The 23,633-nt window shown below is 39.1% G+C and overlaps 1 protein-coding gene and 1 non-coding gene across 9 annotated transcripts in view; one reads left to right on the top strand and one right to left on the bottom strand.

Annotated features, from left to right (window-relative positions):
- Positions 1-23,633, bottom strand: part of CPQ (carboxypeptidase Q) — a 549,531-nt gene that overhangs the window by 141,320 nt on the left and 384,578 nt on the right. The gene's annotated exons all lie outside the window — the stretch shown is intronic.
- LOC111750113 (U6 spliceosomal RNA) lies at positions 15,168-15,274 on the top strand. Its single transcript, XR_002785270.1, has one exon. It is a non-coding gene; the product is annotated as a U6 spliceosomal RNA (small nuclear RNA).

The raw sequence follows: 23,633 nt of genomic DNA, 5'->3' as shown, positions 1-23,633 counted from the left end.
ATACAGGAAATGGATATGATACAGACATTCTTAAGGCCCATTTCACATGACGAAAGCCAGGACGGCAACCTGCGTTTCTTTTTAAAGGATGTATAGAACAAAGGATGTCTTTTTTCCATTAGATGAATAGCTCCTCAAATAAAAACTGGTGGCTATAAACAGCACTGTCAGAAACTCAAGAAAAGAGGAAGGCACTTTGTCACTCCTTGTACCTTCTGCAAACACCACTCTGGGGCAGCTGTCAGCAAACAGCACTCACCTCCTTAGGCCCTGCACCCACCTTCTACAATAAGGAACAATCAGATGTGACATGGAGGAAATGAGGTGGAAAGTACATGGGACCAAGTAGAAACAACACTGGAACTGGCCAAACAGAAGCAAAGAATCCCAGAGGTGAAAAGTGTCTGTCTGAGCTGACTCTCTGAGGGATCAGAAGGTGCACTATTGTTGCTAGAAGGTATAACAGAGCTGGTGCTGATGGGGAACAAGTGTCCAGGTGCTGATTAGCTTGAGCCCAATTAGCCGGCTGTGCAGGGGCACCAATGCAGAAGAATCAAGAAGATTCTGCCACTGATGGGAAAGAGGGTCTGCTCCTGGCATTGTGCATAGAACTGGATGAGATTCAAAGCCACAGGGCACAGAACGGTAAGTGGCCAAGATCTCAGTGCCAACAAGGTAGGGAAATGAAGACACAGTCATGTGAGCAGCAGACAGAAACACAAAACAGACTTCTATGGTGTCACGCTGACCCTGATGTGGAAGGAGAACACTAACTACAGAATAAAACTGTTGGGTAAAGAGGTAAAAGAAAAAATAAAGTTAGTATTTATCAAGTGCCTATTATGTGCCAACCCTGAATGAGATGGATTGACACAGTGGCTGCAACAATGGGCTCAGGCATAACGACGATTGTGAGCATGGTGAAGGACCAGGCAGTGTTTCGTTCTGTGGTACCTAACAGCAACAACAACAACGTTATGTGCCAGGAGCCTTGGTGGTACAGTGCTTAAGAGCTCAGCTGCTAACCAAAAGCTCGGCAGTTCAAATCTACCAGCTGCTCCTTGGAAACCCTATGGGGCAGGTCTACTCTGTCCTATATGGTCGCTATGAGTCGAAATCGACTCAACAACAACAGGTTTGGTTTGGATTATGTGCCAGGCAGTATGCTCAGCACTGTAGATGCATTAGTTGTTTTAATTTTTTCCAGTTGATTCTTGCAGTAACCCAAGGATGTAGGTATTATATTTTCCCCACTACGGATCAGTAAGCTGAGGCTTAGGGAGGTGAGGTACTCGTGGCTGCACATAAGGAGCAGAAGTAGGACTTGAACTCCTGACCTTCTGACCCTAAAGTCCATGGTTTAAGCTATATATCGCTCCCTCAGTAAGCACAGCGGACTGGGGCTGACTCACTTGGAAGTCAGTCTGGTGGGAGGCAGGCACAGGCATGTGATGAAGATGATCACAGCATCATCAGAGGCACACTCACAAGGCTCCAATAAGAAAACAGTACACTCTGTGCCAAAACTGAAAAACGAGGAACCCAGGGGAAGGAAGAGCTCTTCTCTTGGCACTAGGCTGATGCTGGTCACAAGTTGAAGGTATATTTATACACATTTGTATAAACCAACTGACCAAGCAGTTATGTGCTTTGCGTGGGAAGGAATGTGATTCTGACTCATGGCAACCCCATGTGTGTCAGAGTAGAACTGTGCTCCATAGGGTTTTCAGTGGCTGATTTTTCACAACTAGGTCACCAGGCCTTTTTGTCAAGGTGCTTTTGGGTGGACTTGAACCTCTAATCTTGTGGTTAGCAGCTGAGAGTTTAACTGTTTGCACCACCTAGGGACTCCATTTGTATATATAGACACCCTAAAATGTCCAAGCATAAATTGACACCTTACTAAAGAGACTATTGGACTATCAATCCCAGCTTCCCAGCTCTCCTTGGCTTAACTCACACCATGTTGCTTAAATGTATTTCTGTGTACCAACAGCACAAAGCATTAAATTGTTCCAAGCAAATAATTTTGTCTTTCAGTTCTTCAAATGACAACTGACATTAAAGAGATTTAAAGATATGAAGATATCAGGTCATTTCCATAGACCTTGGTCTTCACACAGGACCCTAAAGAGGGAGGGCCCATTCACCACCCACCATCCCCCAACCATATATATGTTCATCTGCTCTGTACACTAACGATGTTGATTTATTCATTTCTAAGCCTTGAGCCCTGAGTACTTTGTCAACTGCTGAATCTAATCTTAGCCAGTCTGTTTTACTGTTCTAGCATTAAACAATAGCCCCAGAGTTAGTCTCTTCGTGCCTAATATACCAGGGGCATTAACAGTTAAATAAATATGACTTACCCCAGTGTTTCGTAGCCCACTTCTTTATAGTATTAAAATCTTTACTTCATCCCCCTGAAGTTTCCAAATAAGAAAAACAGTCCATTCTTTATTATAAGTAATAACAACTTCCCCTCACAACTAGAAAAGGTGTGCCATTCCCCACTATGAAGTTTTATTTAAAGAATTAGATCACCTGAGACTAAAGCATAACTGTTCTGGCTGCCCGTATGTTTCGGGGAAATCACAATCCACTTTGAAAATGTACACACATTTGTTGTTTTAGAAATATTTCTTTGCTCTGGCTTTTCAGTACGTAAAGTATTTTTCTAAGGACAGTGTCAATGGCTCCATGATTACTCCCATTCTGGCATGCTAATCATTTTCTTCAATTACCAGGCTACAGACACTGTCAGCCTTGAAAGCAGGCTCTTTACTGAAATGCAAATATGAGGCAGGATGCCAACAAGTTCTCAGTGACACGTGTGTCACTGTATGCCAGGCAGTACCTGTGGCTTTTCTGCAGGGTGGGTCTACTTTTATCACTTGCCAGGGGCATTGTGGGAGGACACGGGCATTCAAAGATCTGGCTGAAAAACCACCACGCGGCTTCTGCTAAAAGAGTCAGATGCCAAAAATTAAGCCACACAGAAAACCATTGTGTTAAACCCCTCACGAAATGGGAGATGGTGTCTCTCGTAACAGAAGCCCCTCTCATTCCAGACCAGCTGTTGAAGGCATTGGTATATTTGGGGATTCTTCAGATTTCTACAGAGGAAACTCTTCAAACAAACAAACTTTAGGGGAGGCAGTGGGAGCAGGCAGGATTGGGAGCAGTAGTGTGCCTTTAATGACTGAGGCTAAATATGCCTTCCTCTGGTTTTCTTTTATGTTTCTTCATAAAGCATTTTTCATGCCTTCCTGTTCTGTTATTTTGCAGTGGCCTTCCCCCCCACCCCCCCCCCCCCAATATACTTAGGCTGCCAAACTAAAAAGGAATCTCTGCCCCTATGTATTCTATTTAGTTGAAAAACAAGTTTCAGCTTTTCCACTCAGGAGAAGGAGCCAGCAACCTGCCACAGAAGTCAGGTAACAAAAGGCTTCCTTCAGAGCTGTCGGTTTCCAGGCCTGCGGCTCTGTGACCAGATGAGTCCTGCTGGCACACCTGGGCCCTCCAAGGTGACCAGCAATGGTTGTCACCCATCAAGGATCCAGTGGCTGTATTTACATTTTAATAAGTATTTTGTTTTATTGCTTTTTCTTGTCTGTTCTCGATGGTTCTAAGGGAAAGACACGGTAATAACTAACTCATATGAGATAGAATCAGCTATCTTCAGTGAACTGCAATTCAGACTAAGAAATCAGAGCTGGAATTTTTCAAATGAGACAAATATTTAGAAGGCTGCCAAGGTGTTTTGTGTATGTGTTCTTTCCCTCACACTTCTTTGTAGCCTGAGCAATTCCCTGCTGGCCTATTCACTGACTATAAAAGGGGTAGTGGGGTAACAGTTCCCCAGGAGCCTGTCTGCTGGATTCAACCTTTTGACACTCTTTGGGGCAGGTCTGGGTGGATGCAAGGAAGCGTAAGAAAGGTGTGGCAGTCTGCTTCGGTAGAGTTTTACAGCCTTGGAAACCCTATGGAGTTGCTATGAGTCCGAATCCACTCGACAGCATGTGGGTTTGCTTTCGGTTTAGAAGGAAGAAAGAGTAGGACATGTGCAACGGGAGGAAACTCTTAGAAAAGGCAACTCAAGTTTTAGATTCTTTTCTCCCCTATTTCAATCTCAACTTTTATTCCTTATGCAAAGTGTAACAGTCTTCCTGCGTTCTCACTTTTACTGAAATTCTGGGGGCTTCTTTGTTATCACTCGGCTGACCTAAACCAAAAGGCCTCTGTTAGTGTACTGCATTGTTCAGCTTGATTAGACTGTTTCCCTCCCCATACACGTCTGGGGAAAGTATTCAGGATTCTAAGCTGCAGAGGGCACCAGGGACAAGGGTGGTTACTGTCAACACTTTTAAGAAACATGTGAAATAGGCCGTGATCTTTATTTTGCGTTCCTGTTACTGGGTACAGCAATGCATGCATATATGGGGGAAAATACCTCTGGAATGGGAAGATTAGCCCTGAATGATTACAAACTGAGATCTGAATACTCAAACAACTACTATATATACTCACACTCACACATGTAGATTTCACCCCATTAAACTGATAAACTACTTAATGAAGAGATAAGGCTCATTTATAATCAGCACCATGTTTAAAAAAGTCCATCAAAAAGCTGCTTAGCATAATTTAGGACTTAAGCTATGACTCAACTTTTCTGGTTATCTTTTTCACGCTCTTAAGTGTTAGCTTAGGAGAAACTATCTTTGCTGCTCATTCAAAGTAGACCTTAAATGAGTTCTCATGATAATACTCAACTGCTAGTGAAAAAATTCATAAGCCTACCCAATCAAGCAACGTTTGTGGAGGCCCTTTACCCAGCCCCATAAGTGGTATACGAAAATACCCTCCCATTTGTGTTTTTACCTGTATTCTCAGTTGTTGTTGTTTTGGTTTGTTTTTTTAATCACTAATTTAAGAGGCTAAGAATGTTATTTCATTCTTCTGAATTGCATGTATTTGCTACTGGGATTTTAATTTTTACAAATCACACATTTTGGTCCTCTGCTCATTTATTTACTGAGTCCTGGGACTTCTTTTCTTATTAATTGATCTGAATTTTTTATTTATTAAGGATATTATTGGTTATAATTTTATTGGGATCCCTTCATGTATTTTGTATTAAATTTTGTGATTTTACAATCTGCCCTTCTTAATCCCTGAACTTTCTTTATGCTAACATTTCAAAGGATAACCTTAGATTTCAGTATAGTAAAAATGAATTAGAAAAAAATTTTTTAAAAGTCAGAGTACTTGAATTCAAAATTCATTCCATCTTTAAGGTTATAAATTCAATATTACCGTTTCTTACCATACCCCAAAATTTCTCCCTAAGTCTGAGCAGTAAAGACAGAAGCATATATCCCAGATGATAATGATGCTCCATACATGTCCCTCCTGACAATGAGACTTATTTTCCTCCTGGCTTTGCTTGGCATAGTGAAGAAGTGCAATTAAAAAGACATCTTCCAAATAGAGGTTGTCAATATGCACCCATGCTTATTTTAGGTCTTCACTGAACCCTCTGGCTGTCAAATTCACTTGTCAAAGAGCAGAAATAACTACAGATTCAGTTAGATGACATCAGACCACCAAAGAACTGGAGCAAAAGTAACACCACAGTGGGAATCTAGTGATGGGATCTCGAAGTGCAGCAAAGCTGGTTACAGCTTAAGAAGGGGCCAAAACTTTCAGGCTTCAAGAGACATATTTAGGGGCTTATCATGTGTAGGGTGCTAGGAACTAAGTCAAAATAATTGCAGACAGATCTCATTCATCTAAAACAAAAACTTCATATTAATAACTAAACTGCACAGTGTTTTGAGGTGGTTCAAAAGCTTTTGATATTCATTTTCTCATTTGGTCCTCCCAAAAATGTAGTGTGTATGATTATATTAAGTTTATAGATATGGCAACCAAGACAACAGAAGTTTATGTAGTGTCCACAATAACAAAGCTTTAAAACTACATCAGATTAATCGACTGTGAGACCAGTCAACTTTGAGTCTTCATTCAATAATTCCTAGGCTTGCTATAGCCTGTCTTCTCAGGCTGAATTACAGGTTCTCAGTTTCTCCAGAAATTTCACCATATCTAAAACCTTTGTTCACATGGCTCTAACAAAAATAACTACCTTGTCCTCCATGAGCTCAGTGGAAATTTGGGGACAAAGAGCTTCTTTCGTGAATATGTTTCCTCATCTATCCCTCAGCGTGACTTCAGCTGTTTTCTCTTGACTTAGGGAAAACTCTATGGAAGACTGCATTGGGGTAGCTATTATCAGGGAAGCTTGTCCATAGTCTAAAGGACTTGTCTAAAGACTAAGGAAGTCTAGCTTCTGTGGGTGCCCCCTGTGCAACCTCGACAGAAAGCTCAACCTGACTTCTCTCTACAAAGTTATAAAATTTAAAAGTAGACCCAGCATCTGCTTTCAAGAGAATCAGGGAAGGCCTTCAACTTCTGGCAAGAGAAGACTCTTAGGGTTCTTTAAAAACCAGGTAAAGTCTATGCCTCAGGAGCCTGAAGAGTTTCTGCTTCCCCAGAAGTATATCATAGGAGTAACTAGACTGGCTGACAGATTACTTATGATTTTGCAGCCTGGATGGTCGGCTACATGTCAATCTGAAAAAGAGAAAAATCTATAAAACAACTAATCACATGCCTATAGGTCAGAATTCCATCAATCTCAACGTTCCAGAATACAACCCCATAGGAGAAAGGCCACTGAGAAAGACTGCTGAAGGTACCTGTCGCTTTCCTAAAGGCTTCTGATGAAAGAAACTATCATAGAATAGTCATTAAGAATCTGGGCTCTGGAAGAAGACTGACTTTGGAAAATCTGGGATGTACCACTTATTATACTGGCTACTTGACCTTGGGCAAGTGACCTAGCCTCTCCAACAAGTCTCAGGCTCCCCAGCTGGAAAATGGGGATGATATAATAGTACCAGCCTCATGGATTTGTTGTGAGGATTAAATGAGAAAATTCTTGTACATAGTAAACAGCTTATAAATGTGAGCTACTGTTATGCTGGTATTATTATGTTTTAATAGTCTTTGTTCCATAGACTACTCTTATTTATTATAAGTCTCTTAATAAATACTGTTAGAGGCTAGTAAAACAACTGCATAAAAAGTGACAGCACGCAAACAACCAAATCAACAGAAGAAAGCTTTATCACAACAGAGTGAGAGAATGTTGTTAGTTGCTATCAGGTCAGTTCCAACTCATAGTGATGTTACGTATAACAGAATGAAATATTGCCTGGTCCAACGCCATCTTCAAGATCATTGGCATGTTTGAACCCATTCTTGTGGCTATTGTGTCAATCCATCTCAGGGTTTCTCTCGTTTTTGCTGACCCTCTACCAAATATGAAGCCTTTTTCCAGTGATTGGTCTTTTCTGATGGCATGTCCAAAGTAAGCAAGCTGAACTTCCCCCACCCTCATTTCCAAGGAGAATTCTGGTAGTATTTCTTCTAAGACTGATTTGTTCATTCTTCTGGCAGTCCACAGTATATCCGATATTCTCTGCCAGCACCATGATCTGAATGCATCAATTCTTTTTCTGTCTTCATTTTTCATTCACATGTATATGAGATGATTGAAAAGACCATGGCGTGGTTCAAATGCACCTTAGTCATCAAAAAGACATCTTTGCCTTTTAAAACTTTAAAGAAGTTTTTTGCAGCAGATTTGCCTAATGCAACATGTAATTTGATCTCTTGACTACTGTTTCCATGAACGTTGATTTTTGATCCAGGTAGAATGAAATAACTGACATCTTAGATCCCTGGTAATGAAGGAAAGCTTAGGCAATATGTCCCCCCATTCAAAAAGGCAAACAGTTTGTCCTCGATGTTTTTTAGATTCACTATAATGCAAATACAGAAGTTTATAAAAAGTTCATCTTACTTGGCACTCTGTCCTTTTTTGAATGTGAATAATCATGTCTTTCCTTAATTCTAGAAAATGTTCAGCTCTTTTCTCTGTTCTCTCTCACTAGAATTATTAACTGATGTATAATAGAACTTCTCATGTTTCAAAATCTTTTATATCTTTAATTCTCTTTTCTTTTTTTTTACACCATTTGGTAATTTTCTAATTTCCATCTTCCAATTCATAAATGCTGTCTTTGACAGATTCTGTCTTTGAACATTTATTTCTTCTACTGAAACTTAAAATTTTTTTTAATGACTATACATTTTTATGGAAACCTGGTGACGCAGTGATTAAGCCTTCAGTTGCTAACCGAACAGTTGGCAGTTAGAATCTACCAACCACTCCTTGGAGACCCTATGGGGCAGTTCTACTCTGTACTAGAGGGTTGCTATGAGTCTGAACCAACTTGACAGCAACAAGTTTTTGGTTTTATACATTTTTATTTCCAATCATTTTAATTGGTTCTTTTTTAATCTACATGTTCTGATTTCATTAGCACTAAGTTATTTCATAAACTCCAGTTCTTACATGTTTGGTAGATATTATTCACTCCCTGATTTCTTGAAGTTAAAGGTATTTACTTTTAAGTCCCTTCCATCCTAGACATTGCCACTCTAGGATGATTAGGATAGCATGGTATGCTATAATAAAGATAAGCTCAGGTTGCTGGATGGTGTAAGAGAATATAAGACTGAGGGGACAGTAAACGCAGAAGAAAAAAAGCCACCACATAACTCATTTTGCTCACAATGGATTTTAAGATACCTAGAGATTCCTTCTTGTCTTTTGCATGGGCTTCTTTTCTTTTGCCCTTTAAATATTGGCCTGTTAAAAGCCAGAGATCTGTTAACTTAGCCCTTTCTATTCTTAACCTGAATACTCTCTCTAGTTGATCTCTCACATCCCCACGGCTTCAACTACCATATAGATCCTAACCAAAAAAACCAAACCAAACCCAGTGCCATCGCGTTGATTTCAACTCGATCCTAAAGACTTACAATTTCAGCTCAGAACTCTGATTCTCAGACCTAGAAATTCAGCTGCCTATTAACACTGACATTTGAATCCTTTTAAGAGATATGCTAGGCTAAGACATATGATAAATGGCTCACTTTACAAATTCAAAATGCTAACTATCCCCAGGAAGTTTTCATTGTCTTCATTGTCCATTACTTAACAAAAGCGCTTGGGACTTAATATTGTTCTCAATAACTATGGGCTGAATAGATGAAGGATAGATCCATCTATTCACATTTAATGTTTCTGAAATTAGAACGGTCTTATTTTTTTTTTTTTATGATCAGTGCATACATTCATTGAGAAAGTTTTATTTATTTATTTTTCCTCTTGAAAATGTCTTATATCAAAGGTGTATCTTTAATGTTATTTGGAATTGAAGAAATAGAATCTATTAATATCATAATTTTGAAAAGGCTTTCAACATAAGCATGAATACAAATAAAATGAGGGCGACAAATTAGAAATTTCTAATTAAATGGGAACAACAGAGACCAATCCCTAACTGAAAGGCACAGGCTATGTTATACTATAAAGTCGGCAAAAGTCTGGGCTTGGTCAAAACCAGAGGAAAATTAAATTATAAGGGCTTGAACTCTTTGAAGGAAAATAACCTTTTCCTAGCTCCCTAGGGTCTGTCCATATGAACAATTCTGACTCTTACAGCTAAAGTGAGTTTTCTAATAAACCAGTAGAACCAAGTTTATGAGCTTTAATCTACCCAGTTAAGAGGATTTTAATTGGCAGAGAAAAAGCTAGAAGGGGGGCTTGTGAATGTTTTTGATCAGAATTGAGGTATCTGGGAGAACATTTTCCCTTGAGGTAAAGAAAACAGTTGAAGAGACTTTCCAAACAGAATATCCCAGACAAAAGTTGTAGTACAGAATTATGACAGAGTCATAAATTCTGGTTCTCTTATGCCCTAGCAAGACTGAAGGTGAGTGATAGGAGACCTGGGACCTTTCAAAAACAAGGTCATTGGCTCCTCCTAGTAGAACATTTCCAGATGCTTAGCCTTATTCCACTAGTAGCAAACTAACTGCTTTGCTCTAGTCAATAGACCAACCAAGGCTCTGCAGGCAAACGTTAAAGTCTTTAAAAAATAATTGCCATTCAGTAAATCTCATCCAATGGCATGACCTAATGATTTAATAATTACTCTTTGAGGTAAGCTAGAAACAAAGGTACAAAAAAAAAAAAAAGGTCAAAAGACTAAATTCCATATAAGCATAAGCAATTGATTTAAAGGAGGTACCAATTACAAAATAAATTATAAAGGAATTATATGTCTGTGATGCTAAAAAATAAAGAATGCTATTCATAAATAAGCTATGCATGGGTATATGTTTGATTCCTAAAAATGTTTTCCTAAGAACTTGTAAGTTCAAGTTAAATTCCAACTTAAATTTGTTAGAAGACAGACTTTATGCCATGTCTGCGGGTGTCAACCTGTGAAAATAAAAGCTGAATCTAAGCTTATCAAGTAGAGAAACATGGGATAATAAACACTTTGAGGCAGAAAAGACTCTGAAGGTCATGAAATCCAAAACATTTCCTGATCTGCAAATCGCTTGTGCAACTCTGAGAGCAAAGGATTGTGTAGGCTCCGCTTTTAAGCACCGTCCAGCCACGAGGTGACCATTTCCTTTTCCTCACAATCAAGTCACCTGAATAAGATGTCTCACTCTCTATGTGTCCTCTCTTCTGATTCTCACCTAAACCTTTTGTGATCAGACTTTCACCTTCCTTTCTCCATTAAGTCAATTCTCGGTAAAATCACCAATAGCCCCAACTGCCAAGTTCAGGGAACTCATTTTTGTTCTTATCTTCATAATTTGTGTTTGCCTTTTAATACTGTTGTACAACTTGTTCTTGATTTTCTCTCTTACCTTGACTTCCTTCACATCACTCATCTAGTTCTCTTCTACTTCTCTAGATATTCCTTCTTGTCTTTTGCATGGGCTTCTTTTCTTTTGCCCTTTAAATATTGGCCTGTTAACAGCCAGAGATCGGTTAACTTGGCCCTTTCTATTCTTAACCTGAACATTCTCTCTAGTTGATCTCTCACATTTCCATGGCTTCAATTACCATATAGATCCTAAAGACTTACAATTTCAGCTCCAAACTCTCTCTGATTCTCAGACCTAGAAATTCAGTTGCCTATTAGACACTGACATTTGAATATCCCACAGGCCCCTCAAACTCAACAAATACAAATCATGCGCATAATTTCCCTCACATAAATTGACTTTTCCTACATTTACTCTTTTAGTGATCCATCCAATCATTTCCCCACATAAATCAACTTCCCCTGTGTTTACTATTTTCCAGAAGCATCCACAAAGCCATCCAAGTCAGAAGTCTGAGAGTTTTCTTAGATATTTCTCTCATATTCAGCCATTGCAAAAGAAAACATCATTATCATCTTCATTATTGTGATCATAACAAATGCATGTTAGGTACTCATAAGCTTTATAAGTTTTTACCTCATTTAATTTTTACAACAATTTTGTAAGTATTATTATTATCCCCATTTTACAGAAGAGTAAATTGAGGCAGTGATTAGTTGCTAGTAGATAATAAGTGGTGGAGCTGGTATTCAAACCCAGGCAGTCTGACTAAAGAGCCTGAGGGTATTAACCATTATGCTAATTAGTTATTAAGATGTGTGCAATTTACTTCCTCCAACTCTTTCAAATAAATTCCCCCCTGCTCTATCCTCACAGCCACTGCATTTGTTTAGGTCCTCATCAGTCAGAAACTCTAAGTTCCATGAAGTCCAGGATCATGTGTTCACCCGTGTCTCCAGTGCCTTGCACAATGATTAACCCATTGCTGTCAAGTCAGTTCTAACTCACAGCAGCCCTTTAGGACAGAGCAGAACCGCGCCATTGAGTTTCCAAGGCTGTAATGTTAGCGAAGCAGACTGCCACATCTTTCTCAGAGTAGCTGGTGGGTTTGTACTGCCGACCTTTCAGTCAGCAACTGTTTAACCACTGTGGCACCAGGCTCCTTAGTGCAATGATTAGCTTGATATAGCCTCAATAAGTATTTTCTGAGAAAATGAATAAAGTATTTCCATCAAGTTAATAATGGACAGGATGGCCATAAAATTTATTGTCCAAAGAAACAAAGTTTTGAGATTGAAACAGGGCACTATCAATAATTACTCTGGGTCAATAGAAATAAATTAAGAGTGCCCCCAGGAAAACTGGGGCATATCATCAACCTAATAATTGGACTACCTATGCCATATTGCTTTTTGGTGACCCAACACCATTTTCTCCTCTATACTACCCCCTATATTGTAGGGGCTGGAAACATGGGAACTACAATCCCTAAAGTCTTACCAGCAGGATTATGGTTTAGGTTACAACAATGAGACTCATTCATGTGAAATTTCAAAGGCAAAAGAGAAACAGAAATCCTTATGACTTCTATGAGGTGTGTAGCCACAGGGGCTTTGGCAGACAGCGGATGTGAGCTTTTACCCAAAGCCTCCAAGTATCTTCCTACAAATCACACACTTCGGTGCTGTAGGCAGCTGAGATTATTGGTGGCAGTCTCCTGCAGTTCTTATGCTTCATGATATTCTAAATACTAGTAATTGCTTCTCTAATCTTTCCTTGCTGGGCTTCTGATATTTTAAAGTCCCTGTATTTGTAAGCTGCCTCAACAGACAAAACTCTCAAGTATCTGTGGCTTACAACAGTAAAAATTGATTTTTTTGCACAGGCAAAGTCCAGTGCAGGTTGGTGAGGGCTCTTTTCCATCTGGTGACTCAGAGAACCAGGATTCTTCCATCTTTTCAATTTTCATTTTGACATATAGCTTCCAAGGTTGCTTCCAGGACAAGTGAGGGTTGGAAGAGGCACATCAGCTCTTAATCATTTTGGCCCTGAAAAGTTCCTACTTTACTACCCTTCACAGTCCTTCCATCAGGACCAGTTATAAGGTCCCAACCTAACAGCAAGAGAGGATAAAGGAACAAGGAAATGTTCAGTGAACCTTAACTCTTTCTGCCATAGGCTCTAATTCTTCAAATTAAATTCCTTTCTGTTTGAAATACCTAGTTTCTATTTCTTCTGGTTGATACATTGTGAAATAAAACATAATGGTAGAAATCTAAACATATTAATTTTATGAAGCAGTACTAACAATTTGTTTCCACACTTAAGTGTGGAAATATAGGCTTTATTTTGTATGTATACAAGCGTATTATCGTCTAGAAAATTTTACATATATGCTTAGTCTTTAGCTCATCTACCTATTGATAAATATTATTTTGAATTAATGGATTCAATAATAAGATTAATGTCTTTAATGGAGAGAATAAAAGAAAATATGAATATATATATCTAATCACTCCTTTAAATGAAAATGGCTTATATGTTTTAGTAAATGATAATGCCTTGGAATTTACAAAGACATAGGACTCTCATTATCTTTGGACCTAGAAAGACGAGGGTCCACATCGATATTTTCATATATCAACATGCCTGATGATGCATAAGTTTGTACTAAAGTGAGAAAATAATTCTATCCCAGGGCAGATGTGAAACATGACACTGACTCCTGAATTTGGTAATCATTATACTTTCATGTAAAACTATTAGCTTCTAATCAGCTTGTAGTCAAGAAATAAATAGTATATACACAAATCCACTCATGCAAAGCAATACCTTAAGACATTTTCAAAGTGGTTGACTTAGCATAATGCAAATACAAACATGATTATACATGTGGATACACCGTATATACCACGCTGGGCCTTCATCCTTCCCATTTGAAGGTGATGTTCAATGGACAAGCACTTGTTTCCATCTAAATGACTATGGTGAAGATGGGTTAATTTCCAGGGATGATGTATAGGCAATGCAGGTAGCAGAGCTGGCCTACCCCACAGGCAACATTCAATTTCTGCCTCAACTGAGACATTCATCACTGTGTTCTGCCTACTCGTGTCTCTGTCAACGAATGAAGGTCATGTTACTCCCTCCAATTTCTGTTAATAAGAAATGTGGGTACAACAAGCAATCTGAAAGATGGATGAATTGAAAGGATAAGCCGTTACAGAACTGAAGTTTAATTCTACCACATTTCATCTCAGGTTAATTTATGGAAAAGAGAATAAAAGGAAAGAAAGTGGGTGGAAACTCATTTCTACTGAATACTTATGTATGGGCCAGATTCTGTACTTGATGTATTTTCCTGTTGATTCATTACAACATCTCTTGTGGAAGGCACTATTATTATCCTAATTATTTCAGTAAGTAGGCCTGACTGTGTCACTTACTGTCTTGAAAACTTTGAGCAAAGCCTCTTATCTATCTCAGCCTTGGTTTTCTCACCTGTTAAATGAGAATAATAATACCTGCCCTACATCTAGGCATTCTTCACACATATAATTATTTCTTTAACATTTTTCTTCCCTGCTAGATTGTTAGCTGCATGAGGCTTTTAAAAGGAGACCTGTCAGATGCCAAAGGCCCTACTCTTTCCTCTGTGCCTCCGAGCCTACCTGTAGGAGGGGATTTAAAAGAAGTGCCCACATGGACAATCTCAATCCTCTGCAGACATGAGTGCATCCTCAGGCAGAAGCCACATTTAGTACAGTACCATAAGAAGCTTATCTTTGCCATTAAAAATACTCATACATCAAAGACCAAAGGCAAGAACATTACAAAAGAAAAGCAACCAGTGATGATAAGCAGGGAAGATCACTTTGCTGTTGATGATTACTGAGTAAAGATCAAACTCATCCACCTTGGGTGCCAGGTATGAAGACTGGTAAAGGATCTATAAAGAAACACCATGAACTTTAGAAGTTACTCACTTATGATCAAGGGTCAGCAGTGGGCCTCTGTTGATTCACTGTGGGTCTTCTGTCTCAACTACTTCATAGTCATGGAGAGTGCAAAAGAGAAGTCCAAACTACAAACTACAACCCTCTAGGCAGCCTAAATTCAACAACATCAAAGATACTAAGAATCATAATAACTGCTCATAATTGCTCTGAACTTTTTTTTTTTTCTCTGTCACTTGGTCAACCAACCATGAATACAGTAAATGCCTTACTATGGGTCAAGTTCTGGGGGATAAAGTAATAAACAAGACACATATAAACCTTGCCTTCATGAGTGGGGAAGTAAAATGTTAAATAATTATATATGTGAAGAATGCCTAGATGGTGCTCACTTCAGCAGCACATATACTAAAATTAGAACTACACAGAGAAGATTAGTATGGCCCCTATGCAAGGATGACACGCAAGTTTGTGAAGCGTTCTATATTTTATTGTGGGAATTACAACTAATGTCACAAAACAATATGTGTATAAATTTTTGTATGAGAAATTAACTTGAGTGTAAACTTTCACCTAAAGTACAATAAAAATAAATAAATAAGAATGCCTAGATGTAGGGCAGGCATTATTCTCATTTAATAGATGAGAAAACTGAGGTTGAGAGAGGAAAGAGGCTTTGCTCAGTTGTTGACACAGTAAGTGGCATAGTCAGGCCACAAACTTGGATTTATACTTCTAGCCTAGGGCTCTTTCTACATTGCTACGCTGTTTGGCTGCCTGTCACTAATGACCCTTTTCTACCAAAGGCATTCTGCGTCAAGTCTACTGTGGGTTGGATATGGTGAATACAAAGAGGGGAAGAGCTGAATTGATTATAATTGACTTTGGAGATGACCTTGAGTCCTTTCCTTTCTTGGTTTTAAACCATAAGGCCATTCTTTCAGGAGGGGCTAAGAACAGTAGCTAGAAAGCATATCTATGGATTACACTATGATTCAAAGAAGCGCCTTTGTTTAGGATAACCATGGTCCTCATTAGTTCCTATGAAAAATCTTCCTGTTATTCGTCAGGACACCTGTGACTTTTCTAGGGATCACTGACCACCTACAAAATACTTCTAAGGTGATGGCTATGTGGATACCTACCCTGTGGTTTCCATCCCTCCCAAAAGGGAAGCTTTAGATGAAATCGAGACTCTTGAAATTAAAATATTGGCAAGGCCTTTGGGAAGCTTCTAGCTTACCCACAGTAGGAAATATCTCTGGCAAGAACTGCCCCTGGAGAGGAAGGATAATGGAAGTGGCTGCGGATGCACGCGTTGGAAACATCTGACCAGTGGAGGCCGATTCTGAGGAGAACTGAACATCTGTGTGTTTGATTTCTGTGTGTCTGAGCCTCTTTTCCTTGCCTTATCTGCCCAAGAGTTCAAGGGCCCAGAACAGAAGGCTGTTCAATAGGCCTGTCAGTAAGCTGGAAATCTGCTCTGTACCCAGCCTGGTGGAGGACTAGAGTGAAGAAGACACAAACCCTGACTTTGGAGGGCTTAGTCTGGATAAGAAATTGAGATCGACATGAAACAGTGAGTGAAAAAGGGCCCAAATAGGTCTAGAGAGAGGAGAGGTCAATTTTGGAAGTGGGAATGGACTGGGCATTGCAGGATGTGATGTATTTGAGCAAAGAATTTGGAGGAGAAGAGCATGCCAATCAGGGCACACAGCATCAGCAAAGGTGCAGAAGGGAGTGAGGGTGGTTTGTAAAGAACCCAGTGAGGTGACCCAGCTGGCTGAAGCAGGGAATGTGTCTTGGAGAGAAATGGGATTCAGCTGTTGTGGTATAGTATAGAAAGACCTAGACCATGAGTCAGAACTTGGCTCTTGGTTTCACATAAGCTCTGGTCCACGTCCTGAGCAAAACCACACTCTCTCGGGGATTGAGTTTATTCACGTGAACAACCAGATCATTCCACTAGATGATCTTTGAGATCCCCTTCCAGCTCTGGCAACTAAGATTCTTTGATTCTCAAAGCCACTGGGAAAGAAAGGATGCATCTCAATTTCTGGCTAAAGGTCCAGAGGGACAGAGAGCCAATGCCACAAAGAGAAAAATGTTCTATTATTTTTAGCACAGTTGAGACTCCCTCGAATTCCTTAAACCAGAAGGAAGAAATCTGGTGCCTTGGTGCTGGGGACTGCAGAGGGGGGCCCTGCCTTCTATGGGCAGCACTCAGAAGGGCAGAAATCACCTCTGCCCCCTGGCAGATGAGCAGAATAATTGTGCAGAAGGCATGGTAAGAGCCTATCTCTTGTAGACATAATTCACACAGCAGATAATCTTGTCTGTGTCTCAACACAGCCAGGATAAACATGGTATCTTAAACAGGCTTTTATATAGATCAAGTATTCTGCAAGAAATAGTTTGATCTAGATATAGTTCCCTAAAAAGAAGAAAGACATAAGAAAATTCATCTTTGAAGACCAAATAAAAATAAGCACATACACACACACTCATCAAGGGGAAGCTGCCAAGACTCTGACTTTATTTCTATTTACTATTCAGCATCTTTGGTTTGTTTTTAACTAAAGGAGGAGGCATTTCTGTTTGATCATTTTTATCTCCTCCCCTTTAGCAAGCGTTTGCTTTTTAAATTGCCAGCTGTTCTTAACAAGAAGCAGAATGACCAAAGTTGCCTTTTCCTGGTGGTGTCTTAGAAGGTTTTGACTGCTAATATTATTACTTCCCCCATTGAATCATGTGTGATAAATCTTTCTAAGTTTGTGAGGTCAGCCACCAAGGTTTTGTCAAAGCTGGAAAGCAGTGCCTATACTTCAATGTTTCTCACGGTTTCAAGCAGTAAATCACAGAGGGAGAAAAATAAAAAGGCATTTGTCAAAATTACATTATCCACTTATAAATAGCACATTTTTTTTCCCAGTCTGGAAGATACAAAAAGAAAACAAAAATCCTGGATATCTATGCAGTATCTATGCAGTAGATAGGGGAAGATGCTGGTCAGTCTTAAGTCATATATATATTTACTAATATATATGCATAAAATCATATATATATGAATTTTGAGATTAGGTGCAGTGATACCTGTGAGAGCCAGAACCCAACAGGACTGCCTTGTTTTTCCAGGTCTTACATGTTTTCTGCCTTGGACAGGGTGCAGTCTTACCACTTTTCTATTGCTTTCTATTAGTGGAAAATATTTGAGTTGTTCTTCTCTGACAGGATTCTGCCTCACACAGGTTTCAGCTTTCACAGGTTTTATTGTATAATTTTGAGATAGATATCTCTCAAAATTTTAAGAAATAAGACTTGTATAGAGTAGCAGGTTTATGGCTTATTAAAAAGCTGAATGTAATAAAGCTAGTATCACTGAAAAAAGATTAAAAAAAACTTTTTTTTCTACAGCCATTCTTCAGTAAGTGAAGGGAAAGAAAAAGAGTATGTAAAAACACAGCATCTTAGTAGAAATTTTCAGGACAACTGAACATAACAAAACTGTCCTAAAATGAACTAGCAAATGGCTAGTCCACACCAGGTCCAATAAAAACAACAAAAATATGCTTGAACCCCTTGAATGTAGTTCAATTTATCTCACACATTTTGAATCTAAAACAAACCCTACATAGTTGCTGATAGACAGTGTGGAAAGAAGTATCTCTTCAAAAATGATCACAGCAATTCACAGTGACAGGACAACTCCCATCATGGGAATTCACTTCATGCCATTAAGTTACTTTTTATAGCGCTTGGAGACTTATGAAAAATTTGCCACTGTGACCACAACTAATCTCCCTGTTTGAAACACATTATTAAATGAGATCTGTCTTCTTCCATAAGAGGAAATAACTGCCACTTTAAACATGTGTACATCAAAAAGGACCAAAAGAGGTTCACCAGGGGCGCTGCCCAGGTTAAAAGAAGTTCTTTTAGTTTATGAAAGACTTAACATTAATGTGATGTTTAAGACAGTGCCAAGGAAGGGCAGAAAAAAAATGATTATGAAAAGTAAAGGCTATAATGATGGTGACCAGATCAACTAGGTGTAGACAGGGCCCTCTCATCTGGCTTTATGATATGCACCTCAAACGTCACTCTCTCATTCAACTGTGCTTCCCTGAGCCAGACTCTGCTTCTACTTGGTTGTGTCTCTTTTCCGTCTTTCTCTCTCTGCTTTCCTTTTCCTTTAATCACAGTTATACTTCTTTACCCTTTCTGTGTTCCTGTAGGAGACCAAGGGCCTCTAGGGATTGACTCTCTCACTTTCCTGGACTCAAGCATTTGAATGGGGTCAGTTCTGCTAAATCTGACAAACAATATGAGTAGGTACCTTGAGTTGGGTTCTGGGCATGCAAAGATTAGAAGTAATGCTTATTATCATAAAGAGCTCAACTCTGACAATGGAAACAATGAGTATCCACAGGTATGGTTTCCTGGTGAATGAGGAAAGGTGAAACAGTATGGTATATTTAGGAATCTGCACATAAACTTAACATAAGATGCCCTTGAATACACAGAGTAGGCAGCAGGCCCTGTGGAAGGATTTGATGGATGCATATATGTCCATTGCCCATATGACCCCTAATCGTGCACTCTCAGTGTCCTATCCCCCTCTGCTTCCATACCAGTGACCAACACTGATCCCATCACTCCCCATGCCATTCTTCTTACCCGTATTCCCCAATTTAAATGCAGTAGCCCTAAGTATAATTATTAATACGCCCATCTTTCATTTAATGCTGTCTTTTCATATGAAAAAAGAATAGTACATAGGGGTGAATCAGGTAAATTACAAGGCTAGAAGTGTGATTCAAAGCCTGGATAATAAAACTGTGTAGTTTATCCCTCTAGCTCAGTCCATTCTAAATATATGTTTTCTCTAACTATGTAAAAAAACCAAGGGAGGTCTGTTCCTATTGACAACTTCCAGTTCACCCTCCCACTGTCTTCCCAGGCTATCCAGTGACTAGTGCTTTGGCCGCTGTCCTTCTATGACAGGCCAGCTTCAGAGTAAGTCCAGTTGTGAGTGTCAGAAGTGGCTTAGACTTGGAATTAGGGAATCATTTCTTCTTCAATGCTGAGGTTGAGGGTTGGGGGATGGCATATGAAGATCTATTTAATAATTGCCAAGAAAAATCAGTATAAATTTTTTAAAGGTATAATTCTGAAAGAATAAACAAAAACCCATGCTGAAAATCTTTGTTAAACGAGGGCTAGTTATACAACTTGCATTTATCAAAACTGGGCAAATAAGTCGTGTTATTGTTATTGTTGTTAGCTGACATTGAGTTGGCCCCAACTCATGGCAGTCTCATGTACAATGGAACAAAATACTGTCCAGTCCTGCACCATCCCCATGATCAGTTGTGGATCTGACCGTTGTGATCCATAGGGTTTTCACTGGCTGACTTTTGGAAGTATATTGCCAGGCTTTTCTTCCTAGTCCATCTTAGTCTTGAAGCTCCGCTGAAACCTATTCAGCACCACAATAAGCTATAAGCCTCCACTGAAAGACAAATGGTAGCTGCACACAAGGTGCATTGGCTGGGAATCAAACCTGTGTCTCCCACATTAAAGGAAAGAGTTCTACCACTAGACCACCAATGACCTCTAGATAAGCCACACACACACACACAAAAAATCTGTTTTCATGGTCCAGGGCTTTCTAATCTGATATGAAAATTGGAGTCATTTTTCAAAGGTGGCATTGAGATGATTTTGTGTGATACTCTTCCCCATAGTCCAAATAACATCCCCCAAAACCTAATCAATGATAATGCCTAGACCACTACAGGAGACTACCTGTAGGTGCTGTGACTTAAGCCAAGAAGGGAATGAGCAGTGGCTACAGGTGCAGGTCCTGGACCAGCCAGCAGCGGCTAAACCTTAAGAGAGGAAGGACATAAACCAAAAAAACCAAACCCAGTGCCATTGAGTCGATTCCGACTCATAGCGACCCTATAGGACAGAGTAGAACTGCCCCGTAGAGTTTCCAAGGAGCGCCTGGCGGATCTGAACTGCCAACCCTTTGGTTAGCAGCTGTAGCACTTAACCACTATGCCACCAGCAGCAGCTAAACCTTAAGAGAGGAAGGACATAGATAAGAGGAATTTCCTTATTTCTAGGGCTCTACTCGGTACCTTTATGCCAATGTTTCCAAACCTAGGATCATGAAATGGAGTCTATGAGCCAATTTCAAACATTTTAAAAAGCACAAAAGAAATCATACCTTTATGGGCTAGATAGCTGCCTCGTTAAACTAAATTTGCAACAATTTAGTTGGGAGAATATCAGCTTGATGCAGCAACATTGGTCATCTCATAATGAATTAAAGTATGTTATAAATTTTTATAGTTAACAAAATTTGAGAATAAATCATTATTAATTTTTGTTCTTCTAAATTTTACTTATTTTGTTGTTATTGAGAATATATACAGTAAAACATATACCAATTCAACCATCTCTACGTGTATAATTTAGTGACATTGATTACATTCTTCAAGTTGTGCACCCATTTCACCCTCCTTTTCTGAGTTGTTCCTCCCTCATTAAGATAAATTCACTGCCGCCTAAGGTTCCTATCTAATCTTTCAAGTTGCTATTGTCAATTTGATCCCATATAGATAGCTCTTAAAATAATACAATGCTCAAAGCAGACCTTTTTTTACTAGTTAAGCTAAAGCACTGCTCAGTTTTAAGAAGACTTCAAGACATATTTTTTATTTAAGGTTTAAAGATTATCTCAGGCAATAGTGTCGGGGGAAAATAAATCATTAATAGTAAACAAAAATGCATATGGGCTTTTTCGGGACAAAATCTTTCAAAGCACACAAACAAAGATAAAAAAATACAAGGGAAACTTGGTAGTAAAATGATTGGGGATCATTGGCCTTGGGTATTTATGTTTCTCACAGTTCTGCTCACCCACTTCCTCATTTTTCCATGCCAATGGTGTCACAGACAGGTCACTGTTTTGATTTCTTAGTTTTTGTTTTCTCCAGGCTGAATGGAAGTTGTTTTGCTTTCTTACAAAAGAACTAGAAGAACTTCTGACTGATCAAGGTGATACTGAAAGCCTCCTTTATCATACAAACAAGTAAAAATGCTTAGAAAACATAAATTTAAAAGCTACTGTTTAATGCATAGCATAACTCAATCAGGAAGGAAGGAAGACAAGAAGGAGGGAGGAGAGGGATGAAAGAAAAAGAAAGAGAAAGACAGAAATCCCTCAGATACCAGAAATAACAAAGGAATTCAAGCTGGAGCTGAAAGTAAAAGCTGATGCTACAGTAACCCATGGAGTTTTGAAAACCTCAAGCTGAGGGAGTAACCAGAAACACGGGTCTGTAATCTCTGAAACTCAGAGAGACCAAGCCAGACCCTGTGTGGGTTTGCTGTGTAGGCACCTTTAGAACTCACCCTTATAGGAAACAAACAAACAAAAAAGAATCCAATAAAATCGTAAATGAAAAGCTACACTACAAAACATTATATAACAATATATAACTAAACCATGTGTAGTTTAAGTTAAGAACTCAATGGTAGGGTTCAATAGAATTACAGACACAACTGAAGAGAACTACTGTGAACTGAAGTAATGGATCTGAGAAAATCACCCAGAAAGCTGCCAACAGACGAAGAAATGCAAAGTATGAAAGTGAGATTAAGAAACATGGAGGATAGAATGAGATATTTATCTTGTGGAGATTCAGAAAGAGAAAAATAGAATGAAGGAAGGCAATATTTGAGGAGATAATATGGCATTACACAGCCAAAAAAAAAGGCAAGAGTCTTCAGATTGAAGAACAAAAAGAATCAGAGCAAAAAATAAAATAAAAACACAAGTTGTTAAATACCATTGAGTTGGTTCCCACTCATAACGACTCTATGAACAAAAGAACAAAACATTGCCAGTCCTGCACCATCCTCACATTCTTGCTATGTCTGAGCCCACTGTTGCAGCCACAGTGCCAGTCCATCTCTTTGAGGGTCTTTCTCTTTTTCCACTGACCCTCTACTTTACCAAGCATGATGTTTTTTTCCAGGGACTGGTCCCTCCTGATAACATGTTAAAGTACGTAAGACAAAGTCTGGTCCTCTTTGCTTTTAAGGAGCATTCTGGCTGTGCTTCTTCCAAGAGAGATTTGGTCCTTCTTCTGGCAGTCCATGGTATATTCAATATTCTTCACCAACACTATAATTCAAATGCATCAATTCTTCTTTGGTCTTCCTTATTCATTGTCCAGCTTTCAAATGTATATAAGACCATTGAAAATACCATGGCTTGGGTCAGGTGCACCTTAGTCCTTGAAGTGACACCTTTGCTTTTTAACCCTTTAAAGAGGTTGTTTGCAGCAGATTTGCCCAATACATCATTTGATTTTTCGACTGCTGCTTCCATGGGTGCTGATTGTGAATCCAAGTAAAATAAAAACCTTGACAACTTCAATCTTTTCTTCATTTATCATGATGTTGCTTATTGGTGCAACTGTGAGGATTTTTGTTGTCTTTATGTTAAGGTGTAATCCATGCTGAAGGTTGTAATCTTTGATCTTCATCAGTAAGTGATCAAGAACCCATAGTATTGAGGGAAGAAGTCCAAGGTGCACCGAAGGCACTGGTGAAAAACAAGGCTTCAGGAATTGATGGAATACCAGTTGAAGTGTTTCAACAAACAGATGCAATGCTGGAAGTGACCACTTGTCTATAACAAGAAATTTGGAAGACAGTTACCTGGTCAACCAGCTGAAAGGGATCCATATTTGTGTCCTTCCAAAGAAAGGTGATCCAACGGAATGCAGAAATTATTGAACAATATCACGTACAAATAAAATTTTGCAGAAG

Source organism: Loxodonta africana, chromosome 14 (assembly GCF_030014295.1).
Source record: "Loxodonta africana isolate mLoxAfr1 chromosome 14, mLoxAfr1.hap2, whole genome shotgun sequence".
In the NCBI taxonomy this organism is placed as follows: domain Eukaryota; kingdom Metazoa; phylum Chordata; class Mammalia; order Proboscidea; family Elephantidae; genus Loxodonta; species Loxodonta africana.
Note: the sequence above shows the minus strand (reverse complement) of the source record. Positions and strands in the feature narration are given on the sequence as shown.